Below are 26,860 nucleotides of genomic sequence, written 5' to 3' on the forward strand. Positions count from 1 at the left end.
GTAGTGTTTAAGAGACTATGTTCTGGAATAATTCTCCCTTTGTTTGAATCCTGGCTCTACTAATTAGCTTTGTGACCTTGTGCACATTACTTAACCTTTCTGTGTATCAATTTCATCCTCCGTAAAATGGAGATAATGGTAATACCTGCCTAGTGTGTCATATTAATTATTAAATTGGTAAGAACAGTGCCTGATAATAGTAAGCAGAGGGAAAAAAATTATACAGAAGGCCTAGCTCAACCCCGTCACCAATATTATGATTGGCTCTCTCAAAATAAAAACTGAAGCCTTAACCTAATTTTGTCTGACAGTACCCTCAACTTACAATTGTAGGGAAAATTTTAGAATAAAAGTCTTCAACATGTTTGCTCTACCTGCACAGACCTGCCAGTGCAACCCTAGATCAGGGAGCGTAAGAAGAGTGAAGCTGGGGAGCTCACGGCCATGAAGTATATCCTGGCATCTTTCCTGATTTCCTATACCCATTATCAAGGACCTTATAAAATATTTATAAATATTTATAAAAAATTAATAAAATATATTGTATATTAACATACTATATATGATTATATGTATAAATATATATTTCAAGATTTATAAAACATTTATACCCTAAGGGAACTTGTCCACCAAACAATCAGGGTTGGTATTTCCCACTAAGGCATGCTTACTCCTGAGAGAATCAAGGAATAGCAGGCCCAAGGCACACACTCATTATACAAGCTGAGGTGGTGCCTCTCATTTTCCTCCCTCTTCTTTTCCAGCCCCATCAAGTCATAAAAGGAAGAATTGAGGCCATTGTCCACTATTCTTGTTCTAACACTGCCTGATCTTGAGAAGGGATCAATTGCAAGGGATCATATGAATTGAGCTCCGAATAGTGAGGTGAGCTCAAAGAATCTGTCTTGGGAAAGGTTCAATTTCATAGGCCCTGTTGATTTGCTTAGGAGATATGAAACACGGTGAACCTATGAACAGCTGGAAAATACAGAGCAGCAGATCCAAATTGGGAGAAATAATTTTTCCCAAGGGATAATGTCTTAAAAATTTAGAAGCTGGAGATTATTTGTAGAGATTGAAAGTGAGCTCCATAGGCTCAGCAAGGACTTTCAAACAGCAATACATAGAATATAGTAGATGTATTAGCTCTGAGAGTAATTTAGTTTCATTGTGTATTTCTGGAAGAGACTATAGAAAAAAAGTTTAATATTATGAAATGTATAGACTAGCGTGTAACACAGAAGACAGAGGAAATAAGAGAGAGACATCTGTGTTGGATGGAATTAAAGTGCATGGGATGATACCCAAATTTATATTGGTATATAAGCTGGAGACTTTACATTTGCGTGTTTGTGTGTGTGTGTGTGTGTGTAGCTTGATTTATTTTACATTGAGTATATATTGCCTTTATAATAATAACTCTTTTGAAAATGTCTAGTAAAACATAAGGTAATTTTCCAAACCAAGTGAGAATAACAGTAGAAGTAAAATATAAGGAAAATGCATGAGTCTTGGAGTAGATTGAGTTTCACTGGCCTCTTAGTAAACACTCAAATGTCTACAATAATGGGCAGGGCTCAGTTTCATTGACCCTTGCAAGAACTGTATCAGAAGTATTACCTAGTATAAGTTGAGAGGACCACTTGATCTATCAAAACAATGTTCTGTATAAATTCCTGCAGATTATTGTGAAATGACCAACTGGAAAGTGTCCTGAAATAAACGTAATTTGGACTCAGTTATACTGGGATCTAATATCCAAGCAAGGTAACAGATGAGCCAAATGCAACCACTTTTCTAAAATCTGAGAAAGTATAGTGAATCTTGAAAATTGTAAAAGACGTTTTGTGGTGGTATGGCTACATGTCCCTGTGACCCATATCAAATAGAAAACTAAATGTCTGCTAAAATAGAGGACTTTTGAAGTTTCATCATACAAAGAGACAGTCTCTACTCCTTTGGTCTGCACATTTCCGTTCTCTTTGGACATAGCTACATAAATTACTTGTGTGACCCTGACATTACTTCTCAAACCCTTATTCCAAGTTTGAATTCCCTTGTGCCTTTTGTGATACAGTACCAATAGGTCTAAGCATGAGGACAAAAGTGGGTTAAAGTTCTTGCCAATTGGTACTTATCTCCTAATTCCATCAGTGTACCAGCTACAGGGCCAAGTGAAGGACTAGGCCAAGCCTGAAAAGCATAGGAATTGTGCAAACACTCTTGGCAGCCTGAGACCAGAGAAGAATAAAGTTGTGGAAGAACCTGTGTGGACTTTGGAACACAACTACAAATTAGACAATTAAAATGTTTAGCTGATTCCCTTGGTAAAGGAAGGAAGTAAAGAAGGAAAGATGGAATGAAGGAAGGAAGGGAGGTAAAAAGGAAGGAAGGAAGAGGAAGGGAAAATATGAAAGGAAAGACATTTTGACTATTATCATTGAGACATAGAAAATTATACATTGGAATTTCTAGGTAAGATAACGATTTTCTCAGAATTCAGAAACAATCAGAAAAACCTGGGATCTAAGTTATATCTTGGCCCTACTAGCTATGTTATCTCTTTGATTGTCATTTTCTTTTGGAAGGTGAAGGATGATACACTTTATGGGGATTTTGTGTCACTTAAGTAAGTAAAATTTGAATAATGAGTCCTTCTTATAATAGGTACTCAATGAGCACTAGTTCTCTTGCCTAGAACCAATTAGAAGAGACTGATTGGATACATGTTATTTATGTCTACTTCTTTAGACCATTGGATAATAAAAGGAAATTTATAATGTCTAGCTGGGAAACCATATAAATTTTAAACAGAAAATGGATTTAGGCAGTGTGATAAAGATCCTTTGTTTAAAAATGAATAGACTACTAATGCATGTATATTAAATTATGCCATTAAAACCTAAGACTCTCTTTTATTTTCTAACAATAATGTGTGTATCTGGCATTGTAAATCTTCACCATATGTACTAAGAGATTGGGAGTTTTCACTTAAGTATAGACATTTATTTCCTGTGTAACATAAAAGTGAACAGTTTACAAGAGAGGAGCAAAAAGTTGCTATTCTTCTAAAAGAAACATGCCAATCTCAGAAAAAATATGGTCAGGGCCATCCTTAGAACACATAAAAGCAGAGAGTTACTGCAGGGTCCGTTTGCTAGTGTTTGGCAGTGACTCAGAGGATGAAAGTGGATAAGGAAAGAGTAGATGGTTTCACAAAATGTTGCAAGAAAGATGAAGAAGCTCTCATATACATCCAGATAGGCCATAGTCCCCAACACCCGTACCACCAAAACTGCCAAGATGAAAAAGTGGAAATTTCCATTTTTGGAGGGAGAGTTGGAAGATGGCACCATAGGAGGACTCTGAACTCACCTCCTCCCACAGACACAACAAACCTACAACTACATGTGGAATAATTTCCTCAAGAGAGATCTAGAAACTGGATTAAAAGAACCTCCACAGCAAGGAACAACACAGAGAGAGGTAGAAGAGGCAGAGATACAGTCCTGCTGAGGGAAAAACCACACCCTTGCAGCACTTCATGGTCAGGAGCGATCTCAAAGGTACAGAGCTTTACCTGGAGGAGTGAGGAATTCAAGCTCCACATTAGACACCACTAGCCTTAGATTCAGCACAAGAGAGATGAGACATCAAAACACCTGGTGCTGAAAACCAATGTGGAATACACCCAGGAAAACTACAGAATTTCAAGGAAAGGAAAACATGCTCTTAAAGGGCCCACTCACAGACACACTCAAACCAGAAACCAGCAAAAAAAAAAAAAAAAGAAAAAAAGAAAAAAAAAAGAAAACAGCCCCAAAACAAATAGAAATATGCATAATCCATTGGTAAAAGAAACTCACTTACCATGCTTGGAGCACCTGCTAGAGAGGCAGGAGGTGACTGGGAGACACACCCATGAACTGAGACATTGGCAGCAGCCATTTTTGTGATCTAGTCTAGCTGTGCTGACACAGACACTGGCAGAAACCACTTTGGAATCCTTCTTCTAGCTTGTTAGGACAGGGGCTTGTCCCACCCACTAGAGCACCTGAGGCAAACTAGTGCAGCCAGGCAGCACAGGCAGCCCATGACAGGAAGCCTGCAGCAGACTCACCAAGCCAGGCCTCACAACCAGCCACGGGGGTAAGAGGGGCCTGTCCCACACACCAGTGATCTATCAGCAGTCATGGGCTGCATAGCCAGCCACACCAGGGGCCTACACTGCCCAACAGTGACCTCATAGCAGACATGTCCCACTGGATCCCACAACTGGACACATCAGGGGTCTGACTCACTCACCAATGAACTCACAGCATTTGTGCATCACCAAGACTCACAGCCAGCCATTCTGGGGGCCAACCTTGCCCAATAAAATGCTTGCAGCAGCCACAGGTAGTCAGACCTTACAACCAGTCAACCTAGATGTTACCCCCCCACCCACAAACCTAGCCCAATCACAAAAGAAGATAACAGGAAGCCCACACAGGGGACAAACCTGGAACATTTGGAATAGGGGACAAGAAGAGAGCATGCTGCTGGGCTCCATAAGACATCTCCTACATTAGGCCACATTTCCAAGGCTGAGAGATGTAGCTGATCTACCTATTAAATAGATATAAGCACAGAAAACTAGGTAAAATTTAGAGACAGAGGAATATTTTCCAAATAAAAGAACAGGAAAAATCCTCAGAAAAAGAACTAAATGAAATAGAGATGAAAAATTTACCTTATAAAGAGTACAAAGTAATAGCCATAAGGATGCTCACTGAACTAAGGAGAAGAATAGACGAACACAGTAAGAACTTCAACAAAGAATTATAAAATATAGAAAAGAACCAATCAGAGCTGAAGAATACAATAATTGAAATGAAAAATTCACTAGAGGGGATCAACAGCAGAGTAGATGATGCAGAAGAATGAATCGGTGATCTAGACAACAGAGTAGAGGAAATCAGGCAAGCTAAACAGAAAAAGAAAAAAATTAAAAGGAACAAAAACAGTTTAAGAGACCTCTGGGACAACATCAAGCATACTAACATTTGCATTATAAGCATCCCAAGAAGGAGAAGAGAGAGACAAGGGAGCAGAGAACTTATTTGAAGAAATAATAGCTGAAAACTTCCCTAACCTGGGGAAGGAAATAAACATCCAGGTACAGGAAGCACAGAGAGTACCAAATAAGATGAACCCAAAGAGGCCCACACCAAGATACACTAAAATTAAAATTTAAGTATTAAAGATAAAGAGAGAATCCTAAAACCTGCAAGAAAAAAGTAATGAATTTTGTACAAGGGAAACCCCATAAGGCTATCAGTTGACTTTTCAGCAAAAACTTTATAGGCTAGAGGGAGAGGCATGATGTATTCAAAGTACTCAAAGGAAAAAACCCTACAGCCAAGAATACTCTACGCAGCAAGGTTTTCATTCAGAATGGAAGGAGAGATAAAGAGTTTTCCAGACAAACAAAAACTAAAGGAATTTATCACCACTAAAGCAGCCTTATAAAAAATATTAAAGGGACTTCTTTAAGCGGAAAAGAAAAGGCCACAAATAGAAATAAGAAAATTATGAAAGAGAAAATATCACTGGTACAGGCAAATATATAGTAAATGTAGTGGGTCAACCACTTGTAAAGTTAGTATGAAGGTCAAAAGACAAAAGTACTAAAATCATCTATATCTACAATAAGAAGTTAAGGGATACACAAAATTAAAAAGGTAAAATATGATACCAAAAACATAAAACATTGGTGGGAGTAAAAACAGAGCTCCCAGTATGAGATTGAAATTAAGAGACCATCAACTTAATATAGATTGCTATACATAGGTTGTTATATACAAACCTCATTGTAATGACAAACCAAAAACCTGCAATAAACACACACAAAATATAAAGAAACCCAAACATAACACAAAAGAAAGTCATCAAATCACAAAGGAAGAAAGTAAGAGAAGAAGAAAGGAACAGAGAAGAACCACTAAAACATCCAGAAAAAAGTAACAAAATGACAATAAGTACATACTTATCAATAATTACTTTAAATGGAAATGAACTAAATGATCCACTCAAAAGACATAGGGTGGTTGAATGGATTAAAAAAAGATCTATATATATGCTGCATATAAGAAATGCAATTTAGATATAACCACATTTACAAACTGAAAGTGAAGGAATGAAAAAGATATTCCATACAAATGGAAATGAAAAGAAAGCTGGGGTAGTGATACTTAGAAAAAACAGACTTTAAAACAAAAACTGTAACAAGAGATAAAGAAGGGCATTACATAATGATAAAGGGAACAATCCAACAAAAAGATATAACACTTATAAATATCCATGCACCTAAATATATAGGAGAACCTAAATATATAAAGCATATATTAACAGACATAAAGGGGTTAAATGGACAGTAACACAATAATAGTAGGGGACTTTAACAGCCCACTTACATCAATGGATGGATCATCTAGTCAGAAGATCAAAAAAGAAACATTGGCCTTAAATGACACATTAGACCAGATGGACAATAGATAATACGAAACATTCTATCCAAAAATAGCATAATATACATTCTTTTCAAGTGCACATAAAACATTCTCCAGGATAGATCACATGTTAGGACACAAAACAAACCTCAACAAACTTAAGAAGGTTGAAATAATATCACACATCTTTTCTGACAACAACGGTATAAACTAGAAATCAACTACAAGGAGAAAACTGGAAAAGTCACAAATGTCTGGAGATTAAACAAAATAATACAGAGAAATGATTGTATCAATGAAGAAATTAACAGGGTAATTAAAAATACCTGGAGACAAATGGAAATGAAAATACAATATACTAAAATCTATGGGATATAGCAAAAGTGGTAATGAAGGCAGTTTATAGCAACACAAGCCTACTTCAAAAAAGAAGAAAAATGACAAATAAACAGTCTAACATTACACCCAAAGGAAGTAGAAGAAAGAAGAAGAAATGAAGCCTAAAATCAATAGAAGGAAATAATAAAAATTAGAGTGGAAATAAATGAAATACAGACTAAAAAGACAATAGAAAAGATCAAGGAAACTAAGAGCTAGCCTTTGAAAAGGTAAACAAAGTTGACAAGTCTTTAACTAGACTCACTAAGAAAAAAGAGAAAGGCTCAGATAAATAAAATAAGAAACAAAAGAGGAGAAATTACAATAGATACCACAGAAATACAGAGGATAATAAGACTACATGATGAAAAGCAATACACCAACAAATTAGATAACCTAGAAGAAATGGATAATTCTTAAAATCATACAACCTTCCAAAACTGAATCAAGAAGAAATAGAGAATCTGAATAGACTGATCACTAGTAAGGAGATTGAAAGAGTCATCAAAAACCTCCCAAAAAAACAGAAGTCCAGAACCAGTTTGCTCAGTGAATTCTACCAAACACTCAAAGAAGATTTAATAGCTCTCTCTCTCAAACTCTTCCAAAAAAATTGAAGAGAAGAGGATGCTTCCTAACTCATTTTATGAGGCCAACATTACCCTGACAGCAAAATCAGACAAGGACAAAACAAAAAAAAAGAAAATTACAGATCAATATCACTGATGAACACAAATGCAGAAATCCTCAACAAAATATTAGCAAATCAAATGCAACAATACCTTAAAATGTTTGTATACCATGATCAAGTGGGATTTATTCCAGGGATGCAAAGACAGATCAACATCCACCAGTCAATCAATGTGATACACATGATCGTCTCAACAGATGCAGAGAAAGCATTTGACAAGATACCACATCCATTTTTGATAAAAATTCTGAATAAAAGAGAAGGAAAGTACCTCAACATAATAAAGGTCATATATGACAGACCCATAGGTAACATCATATTCAACTACAAAAAACTGAAAGGAATCCCTCTAAGAATGGGAACAAGACAAATATGCCCACTTTTGCCACTCTTATTCAACATAGTATTGGGAGTCCTGGCCAGAGCAATCAGGCAAGAAAAAGAAATAAAAGCAATCTAAATTGGAAAGGAAGAAGCAAAATGTCACGATTTGTGGATGACATGATTCTGTATATAGAAAACCCTAAAGAATCCACCAAAAAACTATTAGAAATAATTAATGAATACAGTAAAGTTTCAGGGTACAGAACCAACATACAAAAATCAGTTACTATACACTATACAGTAACAATGAAATAGCAGAAACAGAAATCAAGAATACAATTTCATTTACAGAAAAAAGCAACAGATCACAACAAAATAAAATATCTAAGAATAAATTTAACCAAGGAGGTGAAAGACCTGTACACTGAAAAATATAAGATATTGTTGAAAGAAATTAAAGAAGATATAAAGAAATGGAAAGATATTCTGTGCCTGTGGATTGGAATAATTAAATAGTTAAAATGTCCATACTACCAAAAGCAATCTACAGATTCAGTGCAATCTTTATCAAAGTCCCAATGATATTTTTCACAGAAATAGGTCAAAGAATCTTAAAATTCATATGGAACAACAAAAGCCCCTGAATAGCCAAAGCAATCCTGAGGAAAAAGGACAAAGCTGGAACCATCACACTCCCTGAATTCAAAGTATGCTACAAAGCTATAGTAATCAAAACAGCACTGGCATAAAAACAGACACACAGATTAATGGAACAGAATTGAGAGCCCAGAAATAAACCCACACATCTATTAACAGCTAATTTTGACAAAGGAGCCAAGGATATACAATGGAGAAAGGAAAGTCTCTTCAATAAATGGTATTGGAAAAACTGGACATGCAAAAGAATGAAAGTAGATCACTGTCTAACACCATGCACAAAAATTAACTCAAAATGGATTGAAGACTTGAATGTAAGACCTGAAAACCACAAAATTCCTAGAAGAAAACATAGGCAATATAGTCTTTGACATTAGTCTTAGCAGTATCTTTCTGAATGTGTCTCATCAGGCAAAGAAAATAAAAAAATAAATAAATAAATGACACTACATCAAACTAAAAAGCCTCAGGATGGCAGAAGATACCAACAAAATGAAAAGACAACATACCAATTGGGAGAAGATATTTGCAAATCATATACCTGATAAGAGGTTAGTATCCAAAATTTATAAAGAACTCAACAACAAAAAAACAGACTACATGGTTAAAAAGTGAGCAGAGGATCTGAACATTTTCCCACAGAAGATACACAAATGGCCAACAGGCGCATGAAAAGATGTTCAACATCATTAACTATAAGGGAAATGAAAATCAAAACTGCAATGAGATATCACCTCACTCACGTCAGAATGGATTTTATTAAGATAAGAAATAACAAGTGCTGGAGAGGATGTGGAGAAAAAGGAACACTTGTACACAGCTGAAGGGAATGTAAATTGTTGCAGCCAGTATGGAAAACAGTATGGAGATTCCTCAAAATGTTAAAAATAGAAATAGCATATGATCCAGCTATTTCACTTCTGGGTATTTATCCAAAGAACACAAAAACACTAATTTGAAAAGATACATGCATTCCCATGTTCATCGCAGCATTATTCACAATAGCCAAGACTTGGAAATAACCCAAATGCCCATTGACAGATAATGGATAAAAAAGATGTGGTATATATATGTAATGGAATACTACTCAGCCATTAAAAAAGATGAGCTCACGCCATTTGCAACAACATGGATGGACCTTGAGGGTATTATGTTAAGCCAAATAAGTCAGACAGAGAAAGTCAAATACCACATGATTTCACTCATATGTGGAAGATAAGCAACAACAACAAGTGAACACATAGATACAGAGAATAGATTGTGGTTACCAGACAGCGAGAAAGGTGGAGGCAGGGCGAAAGGGTTAGAGGGGAACATTTGTACAGTGACAGATGGCAGCTAGACTTTTGGTGATAAACACGATGTAGTCTATACAGAGGTCAAAATATAATGATGTACACCTGAAATTTATATAATATTATAAACCAATGTTACCTCAATAATAAATAAATAAGTGAGTAAATAAACAAATTTCTGTTTCTTCCTTGGCCACATATGTGTGGTTTGTTTATTTTATTTTGTTTTGTAATATTTTAAAAAATATCTCTTTAATGTTCTAGTATGTAAAAATAAGTTTTAATATGTTGAGCTCCCAAACACAATCATTCTTGGCATTAAGTTATAACGCATGAAAAAATAAAATAAGATGATATTAACTTTGTGACCCATTATTCAGATATGTCCAGGCACAGAAGACATGGTCAGCACTTGTCTACTTGCATATCATACCTCTGAGAATTATCTTGCTATTAGATGTGATTAGATAGATCTTGTTATTAGATACGAAGATATATAACCAAATTAAGAGGATATTACTTTCATTTATCCATAATTCCCAAACATTTTTATATCTATAACAAACTAGAATTTATAACATAAATTGATTATTTTTTAGATGGCTGAATAAGTAATTTTTTAAAATGAAAATAATAATACAGTTGAAATTTTACATTCATCTCTTACATTTGTTTTTTATACCAAATACTCACTTGGTCAACAGTCAGCTCAATAGGAAAGATCTAAGAAATGTTTGATATCCATATGACATCATATCACACTTACCAAGTTGCAGAATAGTGTGTAGTAAAAATTGGATTTCTAGTAAATCAATAATGATTGAACACAGCCTGATGTTGACATTACCCACCTGAGCTATTTCAAGTAGTATTACAGTGAGTAAAATCATCTCACTAGAAAAGTATGAAGATATTTCTTTAATAAGGAAACAGAGAAGTTACCTTGCAACGTTTTTTTTTAAACTCTCAAGAAAACACCAATAAGAAACACTTGAAAGCTAAGAAGTGACTGAGGACAGGCAGTAAACAAATTGGATAAAGGAATTATGTCATTATAATAGAAATTTCTAAATTGTATAAGGAAGAATGGAATAATGGAAAACCCCATCAGTGAGTCATATATATTCAATGAGTCACTAATCAATTCTGAGATTCTTTCCTCATCTGTAGAGGAAGATACAGGTGTCTACTGTTTTGTTATATGATGGTTTTATGAGGTTCAAAGGAGATAGTGTTTTAAAGTGATAACTGTGATATGTTCACATTGTTTCAGCACCTTCATCTCATTCTCTGTTTAATACAAAGTAGGACACTGAAATTCTCTAGGCTTTTCCCTGTCTTACCTTCTTCTTCACACCTGATTTGGAAAAATCCTACAGTTATAAAGAATCCACTGATCCCTAATCACCTATTCTGTGGATAGAATTTTTCCGTTACTAGATGAAGCGTTTAGTTTCAGACACTCTAAAGATCTTCAGGGAGGTCATAGAGTTCAACATTTTTACAGCTCTGAGCCTGAGACTATTCACAAATGTCAGCTTCAGTTTGAGGAGCATTTTAGACAGGTCAGCTATGAGCATAACTTGACATTATTTGACACTGTGGGATCAATTGCAATCAGATTCTACAAGACTATAACTCTACCCACTGCTGCATGCTGCCAATGATGGGCACCAGATATTCATATCAGAAAACATAATCTGTAATAACCATAAGTAAAGGAAATGAAATAAAAGCTCAAAATTGCTGAGAGCATTCTTTGGAACAGTCCCCAAGAGAAGTCCTTAAACCAAGTACATACTTCCTGAAACCACTTTATGATGTAGACATTCTAATCTCCATATTAGTACAGGTGAAACCAAGACTAGGAAAGATGAAATAATTTACCCAAAGTTTGGAAAGATAGTGAACAAGAAAGGGAGGATTTGAACCCATGTGTAAATGTATCTTAATTGAATTTATCTAGACTGAAAAATGCAGATATATATAACAAAATTTTATAAATTGCATGGTATTTCCTATTAAAAATAGAGATTTAGAGATATGTCAACTAAGAAAATCTTTTTAAGACATCGTAAAAGTTATATTTAGAGAGGCTGGCCCAGTGGTGGAGCAGTTAAGGTCACGTATTCTGCTTCAGTGGCCTGGGGTCTGCCAGCTTGGATCCTGGGTGTGGACCTATGCACTTCTTATCAAGCCATGCTGTGGCAGACATCCCACATATAAAATAGAAGAAAATGGGCATGCATGTTGGTTCAGGGCCAATCTTCCTCAGCAAAAAGAGGAGGATTGCTGGTGAATGTTAGCTCAGGGCTAATCTTCCTCAAAAAAATAGTTACACTTAGAAAAAAATAGTAACTTTGAAAATTATATACGAAAGAGTTCTAACAACCAATTAGCAACATTCAGTTGAATAAAATGTTAGGAAGAAAATAGCAACTGTAAGTACCAGAAATTGTGGTGATCATCCGTAAGATTCAGGAAGAAGGAAGTTTTAAATTAAGACTTCTCACCTGGGCCCCATAGATTTTGTCACACTTGTAAAGATACTAAAGATACTAAAATTGTCCACAAAACTTTGTGTTTACATACCTTGAGTTCTGGAATGAGTGTAGCTTTAGTCTCATAACGTCCATCTTCCAAGTAGGGGCAATAATTTTGCAAAAGGAAACAAGTGCTTTTAACAAAACACTCAGAAATGCCTCTTTTCTTTTCTTGTTTGCTCCTAAATAATTTAAGGTAAGCAGTCAAGCCATAGATAAAATATGATTTTTATGCTTTTCAATGAAATAAGTATATTGCCCATTGAGAATTAAGCCTGATTTTCTCCCATGGGGTAGAAAGTTTATTTAATAATAGAACCCAGTGGAAAAGTCTTTCTTGATAGTTTCAAATATGGGCTCAATATAGAAATTCAGTCCTTATTATTTCTAAGGAGTAAAATAAATCTGGGTTCCAGTCTGACATGTAAGGAGCGTGGAAGTTGCCATCCTGTCCTAATAAAATGTAAAAAGCTGAACAAACTAAAAAATCAACAACTTTTCTTGGATCCATCAGAGATGTGAAGTCACAGGGCAAATTGCTGTCCCCAAAATTACAGAGATAGATAGGTGGATTTAGAGAATCACAACTTACTGGGGCAGAAACCCATCAGCAGAAACCTCTGTGGGGTAGGAAAACCTGAACTATGTTGAATTGCTGGAGGCTCAGTGTGGCCAAGTCTGAAAGTTAAAATCTCTAGAGGTGGTTCAGTCTTGGAGGTGCCATCTCACTTTTGTGAGTTTTACCTCTAGAAGATCTATCAGATTCTCGCAGTGAATGTGAGAGAAAAATTACTACATATTTTAGGCAAGGGAGAGGAAAAGTAATCATTGTGAAATAAGCCAGAACATTCTGTTCTTTATAATAAGGTCTGCTCTCAAGAGAAACTATTTCTCCAGAGCCTAACCTATTGGAGTTTTATCAGAGCCTAACTGACCTGTAAGAAGGCAAATACCCAATTCCAGCCCCGTTTAGCCATCCTGTCCCACCTAAGCTGTTCAGGGTGAGGGGAAACTGAGAAGAACTTCTGAAGTTCACACCTCACAGACACACAGCCCAATATTTTGCTCACCAAATTATTAAGGCCTACTCACAGAACTACAGAATGCATCCCTTCCCCCACACCTCATCACGACATCTCTAAAGGCCTTTTTACCAGAGTTCCTTTTACCTAGCACATCCTACAGCTTTCAACAAAAAATTACAAGGAATACTAAAAGGCAAAAACATTATTTAAAGAGACTGAGAAAGCATCAGAGCCAGACTCAACTATGGCAGGGATGTTGGAATTTTCAGACAGGAATTTAAAATAATTGTGATTAATATGCTAAGGGCTCTAACAATAAAAGTAGACAACATGCAAGAACAGAAGGTAATGTAAAAAAAGAGATGAAAATTCTTAAAAGAACCAATCAGAAATTAATACAATACTAGAAATGAAAAATTGACTAGAGGAACTCAATAACAGAGTAGATGATACAGAAGGATGGATCAGTGAGCTGGATGAAATACTAGATGAAATCATCTAAGCTGAACAGATAAAAGAAAAGAGAATTAAAAAGAACAAGGACCAGGGCTGGCCCCATGGCTGAGTGGTTGGGTTCAAGCACTGTGCTTTGGCAGCTCAGGGTTTTGCCAGTTTGAATTCTGGGCATGGACATGGCACCACTCATCAGGCCATACTGAGGTGGCATCTCACATAACACAACCAGAAGGACCTACAACTAGAATATACAACTATGTATGGGGGGGCTTTGGGGAGAAGGAGAAGAAGGAAAAAAGATTGGCAACAGATGTTAGCTCAGGTGCCAATCTTAAAAAAAATTTAAATTTAAAAAGTTAAAAAAAAGAGAACAAGGACAGTCTAAGGGACCTCTAGGACAACATCAAGCACACTAGCATCAATGTTATAGGTGTCCTAGAAGTGGACCAGAGAGACAAAGGAGCAGAGAATCTATTTGAAGAAATAATAGCTGAAAATTTTCCTAACCTAGGAAAGAAACAGACATCGAAGTACAAGAAGTACAGAGAGCACCAAACAAGATAAACCCAGAGGCCCACACCAAAACACATTATAATTAAAATGTCAACGATTAAAGATAGAGAATCCTAAAACCCACAAGAGAAAAGCAACAAGTTACATACAAAGGAAACCCCATAAGGCTATCAGTTGACTTCTTAGCAGAAACCTTAAAGGCTAGAAGGGAGTGGCATGATATATTCAAAGTGCTGAAAGGAAAAAACTACAGCCAAGAATACTCTACCTGGCAAGGTTATCGTTCAGAATGAGAGGAGAGATGAAGAGTTTTCCAGACAAACAAAATATAAAGGAGTTTATAACCAAGAAACAAGATTTACAAGAAATGCTAAAGGGACTTCTTTAAGTGGAAAAGAAAAGGCCACAAATAAGAATAAGAAAATCATTTAAAAAAGCAATAAAATCACTGGTAAAGGAAAATATACAATAAAGATAGCAGATCAACCACATATGAGGCTAATATGAAAGTCAAAAATACTAAAATTATCTTTTTCCATGATAAGAGGGTAATGGACATGCACACATTAAAAAAGAGGTTGGGAATTATATCAAAAACATAATATGTGGGAGTAGGGGGAGTGAAGAGCAGAGTTTTTAGCAAGAGGTCAAACTAAAGAGATCATCAACTTATAGATTGCTATATAAGTAGGTTATTATGTATGAACCTCATGGTAATCACAAACCAGAAACCTATAATAAATACACAAAAAATTAAGAGAAAGGAACATAAACATACTACTAAAGAAAGCCATCAAACCACAAGGGAAGAGAGCAAGAGAAGAAGGTAGGAACAGAGAAGAACTACTAAAACACCCAGAAAAAAAGTAACAAAATGGCAACAAGTACATTCTTATCAATAGCCACTTTAAATGTCACTGAACTAAATGCTCCAATCAAAGGCATGGGGTAGCCGATTGGATAAAAAAAAAGACCCATATATATGATACCTACGAGAGGTGCACTTCAGACCTAAAGACAATTGCAAACTGAAAGTGAAGGGATGGGGAAAAAAAAGATACTCCATGAAAACGGAAATGAAAAGATAGCTGGGGTAGCAATACTTCTATCAGACAAAATAGACAAAACAAAAACTGTAAACGAGACAAAGAAGGGCTCTACAGAATGATAAAGGAAACAATCCAAGAAGAGGATATAACACGTTTAAATATCTATGCACCCAACATAGGAGCACCTAAATATAGAGAGCAATTATTAACAGACTTAAAAGGAGAAATGGACAGTAACACAATAATAGTAAGAGACTTTAATATTCCACTTACACCAATGGATGCATCATTCAGACAGAAAATCAATGAGGAAACATTGGCCTTAAATGACACATTAGACCAGATGGACTTAGTACATAGATACAGAACATTCCATCCCAAAACAGGAGAATACACATTGCTTTTAAATGCACATGGAGCATTCTACAAGATAGATCACATATTAGCCACGAAACAAGTCTCAATAAGTTTAAGAAGATTGAAATAATACCAAGCATCTTTTCTGACTAAAACAGTATGAAATTAGAAATCAACTACAAGAAGAAAATCAGAAAAGCCACAAATATGTGGAAATTAAACAAAATGCTACTGAATAACAATTGTGGTGATGACAAAATCAAAGGAGAAATAAAAAAAATACCTGGACACAAATGAAAATGAAAATACAACATACCAAAATGGGATACAGCAAAAGTGGTTCTAAGGGGGAAGTTTATAGCAATACAGGCCTGCCTCAAGCAACAAGAAAAATCTCAAATAAGCAATTTAACAGTGCACCTAAAAAAACTGGAAAAAGAAGAACAAACAAAGCACAAAATCAGTAGAAGGAAGGAAATAATAAAAACCAGAGGAGAAATAAATGAAATAGAGACAAAAAAAAAAAAAAGAGGAAAAACCAATGAAACTAAGAGCTGCTTCTTTGAGAAGATAAATAAAATTGACAAGATTTTAGCTAGACTCATCAAGAAAAAAAGAAAGTTCAAATAAATAAAATCAGATGTGAAAGAGGAAAATTTACAACAGACACCTTAGAAGTATAAAAGATTATATGATAATACTAGAAAAAGATGTACGCCAACAAATTGGATAATCTAGAAGAAAAGAGTAAATTCTCACAAATTTACAACCTTCAAAACTGGATTAGGAAGAAATAGAGAATTTGATTAGAGCAATCACCAGTAAGCAGATGGAAACAGTAGTCAAAAACTTCCCCAAAAACAAAAGTCCAGGACAGATAGCTTCCTTGGTGAATTCTTACCAAACATTCAAAGAAGACATAATACCTATCCTTCTCAAACTCTTCCAAAATATTCAAGAGGAGGGGAAGTTTCCTATTTCATTCTACAAAGCCAACGTTATCTTGATACCAAAACCAGACAAGGACAACACAAAAAAAGAAAATTACAGGCCAATATCACTGATGAGCATCAATGCAAAAATCCTCAATAAAATACTAGCAAATCGAATATAACAGCAGTAAAAACATCATACACCATGATCAAGTGGGATTTATTCCAGGGATGCAGGGATGGTTTAACATCTGCAAATTAATCAACATGATACACTACATTAACAAAGTGAAGAATACAAATTATGTGATCATCTCAATAGATGCAGAGAAAGCATTTGACCAGATGTCATCCACTTATGACAGAAACCCTAAATAAAATGGGTATAGAGGGAAAGTACCTCAATATAATAAAGGTGATACATGACAAACCCACAGCTAATATCATTCTCAGTGGAGAAAAACTGAAAGCTATCCCTCTAAGAATAAGAGCCACACATGGATGCCCACTTTTGCCACTCTTATTTAACTAATTGGAAGTCCTAACCAGAGCAATCAGGCAAGAGAAAGAAAAAAAAGGGATACAAATTTGAAAGGAAGAAGTGAAACTGCCACTATTTGCTGATAATGTGATTTTCTATATAGGAAACCCTAAAGTATTCACTAAAAAACTTTTAGAAATAATAATTGAATATGGTAAAGTTGCAGGATACAACATCAGCATACAAAAATCAAATGTGTTTCTATACACTAACAATGAAGTAGCAGACAGAGAAATTAAGAATACAATCCCATTTACAATTGCAACAAAAAGAATAAAATACCTAGGAATATACTTAAATATATATCTCACTAAAGAGATGAAAGCGCTGTCTATGGCAGCTAAGCCTTATGAAATGTATTTCTTAACGAAAAAGACTTGAAAGTCCACATTACTCCTTAATCCACAGGCTACAGAATAGACTCGTTAGCAGCCATAGAAACAACTTTAATCTCATTGTATATCTCTGTGAGAGCTCTTGGGTGACCAGGTACATTGTCAGTGAACAGTCGTATTTTGAAATGAATCTTTTTCTGAGCAATAGGTCTCAACATTGAGCTTAAAATATTCAATGAATCATGTTGTAAACAGATGTACTGTCATCTGGGCTTTGTTGCTCCATTTATAGAACACAGGCAGAGTAGATTTAGCGTAATTCTTAAGGCCTCTAGGATTTTCAGAATGGTAAATGATCATTGGGTTCAACTTAAAGTCACCACCTGCATTAGGCCGTGACAAGAGAGTCAGTCTGTCTTTTGAAGCTTTGAAGCCAGACATTGACTTCTCCTCTCTAGCTATGAAAGTCTTAAGTGACATCTTCTTGCAATATAAGGCCGTTTCATTTGCATTGAAAATCAGTTGTTCAGTGTAGCCAGCTTCATTAATTTTCTTAGCTAGATCCTCTGGATAACTTGCTGCATCTTCTATGTCAGCAACTACTGCTTCTCCTTGAACTTTTATGTTAGGAGAACAGCTTCTTTCCTTAAATCTCAGGAACCAACCTCTGCTAGCTTCAAACTTTTCTTCTGCAGCTTCTCTACCTCTCTGAGCCTTCCTAGAATTGAAGAGAGTTAGGGCCTTGCTCTGGATTAGGTTCAGGCTTAAGAGAATGTTGTGGCTGGTTTGATCTTCTATCCAAACCACTAAAATTTTCTCCATACCAACAATAAGGCTGTTTCACTTTCTTATCATTTGTGCACTCACTGGAATAACACTTTTAATTTCCTCCAAGAACTTTTCCTTTGCACTCACTATGTAGCTAACTGTTTGGTGCAAGAGGCCTAGCTTTCAGCCTATCTTGGCTTTTGACATGCCTTCCTCACTAAGTCTAATCGTTTATAGCTTTTGATTTAAAGTGAGAGACATATGACTCTTCCTTTCACTTGAAAACTTAGAGGTCATTTTAGGATTATTAATTGGCCTAATTTCAATATTGTTGTGTCTCAGGGAATAGGGAGGCTCAAGGAGAAGGAGAGAGATGAGGAACTGCCAGTCAGTGGAGCAGTCAGAACACACATAACGTTTATGGATTAAGTTCGCCATCTTATATGGGCGTGGTTTCTGGCACTCTAAAACAATTATAATAGTAACATCAAAGAAGAACACTGTTCACAGATTACCATAACAAATATGATAATGGAAAAGTTTGAAATATTTCAAGAATTACCGCAGTGTGACACAGAGACATGATGTGAGCAAATGCTGTTGGAAAAATGATATCGAGAGACCTGCTTGATTCAGGGTTGCCACAATCCTTCACTTTGTAAAAGATGCTGCATCTGTGAAGCCGATAAAGTGAAGTACAATAAAACAAGGTATGGCTGTATTCATTTTTTATACTTAGACACTCTGTCTATAATTCCTTCCCTTTTGTTTCTTTAGCATAGGTTCCTAATTAATATCATAGAAATCATATATTAACGTGAAATCATTATATTTTCTGCTGGTTTAAGGTTCAAAGTTTATAGAATTGACTTCCCGTTTGCTCAGACCTATGAAATTGGGAAATCTATTTTTCCTTTGGCTCACCTCGTTGAAGTGGTCCTTTGCCTTTTTGGACTTAGCCTACTTGCCAACCTCCACCCCGCTTTCATATAACTGCATTTTTGGCACAACCACCTGCCACCACACTCATGCCTGTCTGGATTCAGCCCAAAGTCCACGTAGTGAAAGTCTCTTGACACAGAAGTTCCTGAATAAAAAGTACCTGGTGAGTAGGGCCCAGTTTCTCTGCATACATTAATGCTGATATACCCATATAATATCATAGATCCATGTGAAGTGAAATAATCTGTTTTACTGTCACCAAAGGCTTAGCACCCCTATATGCAGAGACTTATTTTCTTTGTTTGTTGGTTTTGTGGTTTGTTTGTTTGTTAGTTTCTACCTTGTAGAATTTCCTCATGCCTCTAGTATGAAAGGAAAGTATAAGAATATCAGACAACTTGCGATTATATAATAATCACTCTGATGATTTGTAGCAGATCTTATTAAAGAAGAGTAAAAACATTCACAGTGGCTGGTTCTGAGTAATAAAGGCCTAAATTTAGACTAGGCATAATGTTATTGTCTTGCCATGAATGATACTGTTTATGTGCAACATAGCTCGTCAAGGCTACACTTATTCCTGAACAATTCCCAACTGACATTCCAAATAACCAAAGGGTTGGCTCATCCCCCATTAACAAGATGCTATTGGGCAACTGCCTTTAGATAAATCTATTTATTCATTTAGTTTATGGATGATGCAACTTGTTCAAATGGTAGAAATAGCATATTAATATAAAAATCATTATATGTTATCTACTTATTTGTTAAGAGGTCCAAGCTTTCTTAAACTGAAAGGAAACAATTCTTTGTGGTTTATCTTGCTTTTAGGGTCTGCTATTGTTTGGATTTAAGCCAGCCATCATGATGTCTATTTTAAAAGTGGAGGCTTTTAAAGGGTCTGATGATAAATGCCTGATATTGATATTTAGAATAAAACTAGGAATATAACCTTATTTATCTAGCTCATTGTTTTATAATTGCACAGTGTATGGCATGAAAGTAAAACCTAATTGTAGCTTCTGTTCTCATTTCCAAAGCTTTCCTAGAATGAGATATAACCTGACTATTTATCCAAACCAGGTGATCAAACACATTGACTAGACCAGAATTTCCTTCAGGTGCAGCACACCCTGTTTCCATACCTATTTCAAAGATCTGTTGCTATGTTTACACAGATCTAGTATTTGAGGACAGAACTAATTATGGTGTTTGTGATCAAGAATTGCAGAATTATAAACAAACTCTCTAAATATGCAGAACTCTGAAAATATAATAACTCCTTTGTAGGAATTTTTGTACATACCTGTTAGATTTTATATGATATTATTTGATCCAGAATATTTCTACAGTGTAATAAAAAATCACTTACATAGTATTCTACATGAACTAGACCAATTAAATAATAATTCCCAGTTAGGATGGTGGAATTTAGAGAAGATTCTTTAGGGCCGGCCGGTGGCATAGTAGTTAAGTTCGCATAGTGGTATAGTGACTAAGTTTACATGCTCTGCTTTTGCTGCCTGGGGTTCACTGGTTCAGGTCCTAGGTGTGGACCCACACACTGTTCATCAAGCCATGCTGTGGTGGCCTCCCACGTACAAAGTGAAGGGAGATTGGCAACAGTTGTTAGCTCAAGGCCAATCTTCCTCACCAAAAACAAAAAAGAAAAAAAGAAAAGGTTTTTATGGCTTTAGATGGTGTCCTTTAAAAGGAGACTATAAGTCACAGAATATGACAAAGACACAGCTAACTTTATGCCATCTCCATGCCTCCTAAGACCCAATAATGAAGAAAGGGAAGGCATAGCTCAAGAACAGAGTTAAGGGGGGCTGGCCCAGTGGCACAGCAGTTAAGTTCACATGTTCTGCTTTGGTGGCCTGGGGTTCACTGGTTCAGATCCTGGATGTGGACCTAAGCACCACTTGTCAAGCCATGCTGTGGTAGGCATCCCACATATAAAGTAGAGGAATATGGGCACGGATGTTACCTCAGGGCCAGTTTTCTTCAGCAAAAAGAGGAGGATTGGTGGTGGGTGTTAGCTCAGGGCTAATCTTCCTCAAAAAAAAAAAAAAAAGAGAACAGATTTAAGGGCTGCAACAATATTTCACCCCCCACCCAAGGCAGGGAAATGCAAACTTTAATGACAGAGAAGACTGGTGGCCATTGTCTCCAAAGTTATAGCATCAGAAAACTCAATCATTTTATGCACAGACCTAGAAGAGATAGAACTTCATCACATCCCAACAGGGATTTAGCTCCCTAGAAGGAGGGTATAGAAATAAGTACTGACTAAAAATGACACCTAATCTTGAAATAAGATCTTCTCCTTTATTTCAAATATAAAATAAACAAGACTACTTTTTAGTGTCAGCATCTATATGGATCGTTTGATTTAATTAAGGAATTTACATCACTGGTTGTTCAATTTCCAAATTCAGAAAAAGAAAAAAGACCTCAGTGCCCAGATAAGGCACTTTAGAAATATTTCAGATGAGTTATAGCAAAGGGATTGCTAATGTAACGAAGAGTAAAAATAGAAATATTAAATTACATACTCCTCAAACATTATTCTTTTTAAAAAAATTATTATTATTATTTTTGCAGGGGAGGATTTGCCCTATGCTAACATCTGTGCCAGTCTTCCTCCTTTTCGTTTCTTCCCCCTCAAAAGTCCCAGTAGATAGTTGTGTATAGTTGTAAGTTCTTCTAGTTCTTCTATGTGAGCCACCACCACAACATGGCTATGGACAGATGAATGGTATGGTTCTGCACCCAGGAAGTGAACCTGGGCTGCTAAACTTTAACTGCTAGGCCATCGAGGCTGGCTCTCAGACATTATTCTTTGATTTGACTTATCCTTTTAGCTTGTCTATTGTTACAGTTTGCTGCAAATTTCGAATCTATACCTTAAATCCATAATTGTTTTTTAATGAAACAAGTACACCAAGAACTCTTGCAATAAAATTGTAAGACTTTCATCAGTTTATATAGTGCATAGACTCATGTTTAGTCACCTTCGAACCTACAGATGACCATGTTGTATGCAGAAGATTACATTTACTATGATTGTTCCAAACTAGCTATCAAATTATTCTGGAATGTCCCAGAAATATATTTGTAACAAGTGCATTTTTTCATTCTCACATAATTAATTGTATACACCAAATAACTTCTAGTAGTTGTCCTAATCTGACCTGGAAATATATACTACCTTGATCCATGTTCTCCTCACTGAGCATTTATTTATAATAGTGGCATGTCAAGAACACAAAAGTTCCTTCCCACAGAAACAAAAACCACATCCCAGATGGCCAAAGTCTCTTCCAGGAGGGTATGGTTAACACAAACATAGAACAACCAAAAAAAAATAAAAGTGTTCATGCTTTGTCAGAAGAAGTCCTCTAGCAAAGAATCAAAAGAAGCCTGAGGAACCAATACAACCCACCTGCAGTGTCTTTCCCCTCTTCCTGGTGTTTGGCCAGGCTTTTGGCTGTTGGAAGAACCAGGACTCTTGCTTCCAAAGAGCCGCCTGTGTTGGCCTGTCTTTCAGACTCTCATGTTGCAAAATCTGAAGTTCTGTTGCAATAAACACCAGATTTCAAAGAAAAAGCAATGGAAATTGTGCAGAGATTAAACTTGATTTTTATAGCAACCGTCAAGAGTAGCATGATTATGTGTTTAAACAATGCCTCCTCTTCCAATATAATATTAGATTCAGAAAGACAGACCTGCAGTTTATTTGTGTAAAGACAGGCACTGATTTTGAGGGCGAATTTAGAAAACATATTTAGGTTTGGGGGGAAACAGAGGGCTGTCTTTTGTACAAACTTCACAAATTTATCATCTGAATCTCTCCTGACGGAACCATATGCAAACAGATAACTTTAGAACTGTGTTATTCTGGAGTAATCCTCAGCCAAATGTAGTTGAAAAGTGATCGGGCATAATGAGGGCAACCCTGACACAAGCATAAGCAATATGCTCCACAAGATAAAAATTTTAAAAATCTAAGTCAAATGAGTGCACAGTATTTCAAGAATAGTTTTTTTTTCTCTTGATGCTAATTTAGTTTGAAATTAGGAATGGTGACCTCAAATAACAATATCTCATGAATTAGCTTTTCTTGGTCTTCTTTCAAGGACATCTTCATTAACATTATAATATCTGTAATTTTCAATGTACACAGGATATTTTTAAAGAAGGCTAAGGAGTTAAAGTTTCAAAAAATCAAAGAAATGCTCATAAACTGCTAATAAAATCAGTAAGAATATGCCCAGGGCACCAAGGAAACTAAGACTTTGTTTAGGGTAGAAAGCACTTTACATTGCAACTCACTAATTTTTTTCTGGGCCTCTATTCATTCCTGCTTGGCTTTATAGGGTGGGGGCTCCCATGATCTAATTGCTATATAACTGAGAGCTCACAGGAAAATAACTGTCATCACAAAGTAGTAGATCTTAAAGAGTAACCATTTCAGTCCACCTAGTTTACAAATGAGGAAGATGAAGCTTGAAGAGTTTAAATGATTTTGTCCCAATGTGACGGCTGGATGTGTCAATATAGGGAATAAAATCCTTGTCTCCTTATCAGGTAATAAAATAGAGCACCTTTTTTAGCATATTATGATTAAACCTTCCTGAGAGAAGATTTCTTAAAAGGTCTACAATTAGATTGGAGTAGAAGATTTGGCAAAGTTTAAATCAATTGTATAACAAATGATACAGATAAATTAAAGGTCTGGCCAAGTCAAGCTGAACAGTACATATGGTGGGTCACAGGATGCTAATATTCTAATAGGAAATGTTTATTCTCAGTGGCTGGCTGACCTTGGCATTCAGCATAGGTAAATTTATCATAGAATATGATTCCTGTAAAACTGATTGCAAAAACTATCAATAGTTGCTGTAAAAATGTAAATGATAGTCTTGTAAAAATAATCAGAATAATTTCTCTGGAAACAGCTGATTCTCAAACAGGAGTGGATACATATGCCACATGGGTTAAATATATTTTCCCTCAGAATTCACTCTCCTGATTTTTCTTTCTACACTATTTGCTATGAGTTAACTATTAGTGGCCTTTGGGAATGATAATGTTATTTTGTCATTTTCTCTATTTTCCTAATCCTCAAGAAACTGGCAAAACTATTTGATAAATTTATTTCTGCTAGACTGTCATCCCAATGATTCTCCATTGAGCTTCCATGACTCTCCCTTCCCCAGTATAAGCCTGGCTGCATGGAGGGGAGTGTAATTGTACTGCAGTATTGGGGTGAACATGGAGCTCATCCATAGAGTACATTCAGGACACTGTAAAAATAGCCAAAATGTCAGTCAATCGTTACAATTCACAGCAGGATGGAGTTTCTATTAGTAGTTTTTAAAAATAATAGTAAAAGACGTTTTTGGTTCTTTTCTAGAGGAAAAAAGTATTAGAATGACTGGATAGTGATAAAATATAAACTATTAAGACTCACTTGGGGAAAAAGAAATGCAAATATTAATAAATGGCAGTGGATCATAACCTGCTGAGTCAAAACTGAGACCAAAAGTGCAGATCACTGGAGTATAAATCTTTAATCTTGAATTTTCCATCAGAGTGAGTTAAAAAATCCATGGTTTGTTTTTACAGAATTTGTAAAAACCAATTTTGTGACATTAGTTAATTTAATTCTTAATTTAAAATAAAAAAGAATAAATTTGTACATTGCCATTCTGTTCATGAAATGAGTCCCTGTTATAAAAAGTTCACAAAACATGAATTAATATTCCATTAGAGAAAGTCTAATCCAATGATCAAACTATTTAACTGTCAAGTGTAGTGTCCACTCTGAGATGAGTTCCTCCTGGTGGAACCACGGTAAATGGCTGCCTTTATGACCCATAGTTTCTCCTTACCCATCACTCAGATAATGTCATATTTTGTAGTAGGGAATTATGTTTGCATTATCAGTCAGAAAGGATTATAAAGTCATACATAGCTCCAAGTTAAAATTGGCTAATATCCAGGGACATTACAAGACACAGATTGACATTTTAGCCCCTCACAGCACAATGTAACTATTACAGTTCTGAAATGTTGATCATTGATTATTTCCCTGATAAACAAAATAAACAAATTAGTAAGTAGAGTAATATCACTTCTAGATCAGAGCAGAAATAGTATGCATTAGTTTTACCTTAAGAAAGGTAAAAATTGTTCTCTGGAATCTTTTCGTCCAAATAAAGGCCCTTTTTTCTCATCGTTGCTTGCCATGCTTTCTTTGGTTAATCTCGTCGCAGAATTACCATTAATGACAGAAGGTCAAAGGGAGGCCTCTAGTGGGTCACCAAGCTTCCTCTGTTGCAGAAACTGCGTCTGGGGCCTACAGAGAGGCAATACAATCTAGAGGTGATAAAGGCAGTTATGAATCAGATCTGGCCTTGACTCTGGCTTTAATACAAAATATAGCTGCATATCCATTTTCATCTCTGGGCCTTGACTTCCTCATCGCTAAAGTGGGGATTATAACAGTATCTGCCATGTTAGGCTGTTCTAAGTATAACATATTGTAATACGTGTAACACAATTACGAGAGGGCTTGGTTCATAGTAAGACCTCAACGAATTTTCTATTTTGTTTATTTTTTTTAGTATTTTTATTATTTACAAAAGCGGCCTAGCTCAGACATTCTCCATTGTAAGTTGGAATATTTTTTGATTATTGAACTGACATGCTTGAGTCTTTCATTAGAGAAGAAAAATTTTCACAGCTAGATGAGAAAATAGTGATTCTACAAATATTTTTGTGAAGTGGAAGTCAAGAAAAGGGAATACATTAGAAAAATACACTTCTCATATTTAAGTGAAATAAGCGCCACACTGGGAGGTAGGGCCTTGGGGTGCTGGTCCTGACCCTTTCACTAAATTGCTGAGTGACCATGTACAAGTATTCTGGGGTCTTTGTTTCCTAAATTTCCTGATCAATAAACAGATTATGTTGTCACTGCCAGCTCTAACATTGCGCGATTGGGTTGCACGGGACTATGAAGTTGGGAAACTCTTCCTTTCACTTGATACATGGAGAACAATTTTGCTGTGTTGTGTGTCCTAGAGAGGGTGCCCTGGAAGCAGCTCCTATAATGGAAATTCTTAAGTAAGTGATTTCTTGCAGGAATGTTCCCAGGAGAAATGTGCAAGGGAGTAAGGAAAGCAGAGTAAGGAAAGGGGCAGAAACCAGGTAGCGATGTGGTTGAGGTGAAGTCTCACCCTAGTCTGATCCTGTGGGGGGCTCGGAAACATAACCCGCACCACACATCTGTTTCACTTTCTGTGTAAGAGAGGAGGGCTTTTGTGTCCCTGCAACAGTCACCTGGGTGCCCAAGGTTGGGGACAGGGTGGCTCTAATCACCCAAGACCTAAGCAGCAGCACCCACAGCAGCTAGTAAAAAAATTCCTTAAGATCCAGAAGAAGCACCAGCAGTACATTATGTTTTGATGTACTGCATATTAAAAGCACTTGAATGATGAAATTCCTTTCCATAAATGAGCCTCTCCATTATAGGATATCGCTGCACACAAC

This window comes from Equus quagga, chromosome 21, assembly GCF_021613505.1.
Source record: "Equus quagga isolate Etosha38 chromosome 21, UCLA_HA_Equagga_1.0, whole genome shotgun sequence".
In the NCBI taxonomy this organism is placed as follows: Eukaryota; Metazoa; Chordata; class Mammalia; order Perissodactyla; family Equidae; genus Equus; species Equus quagga.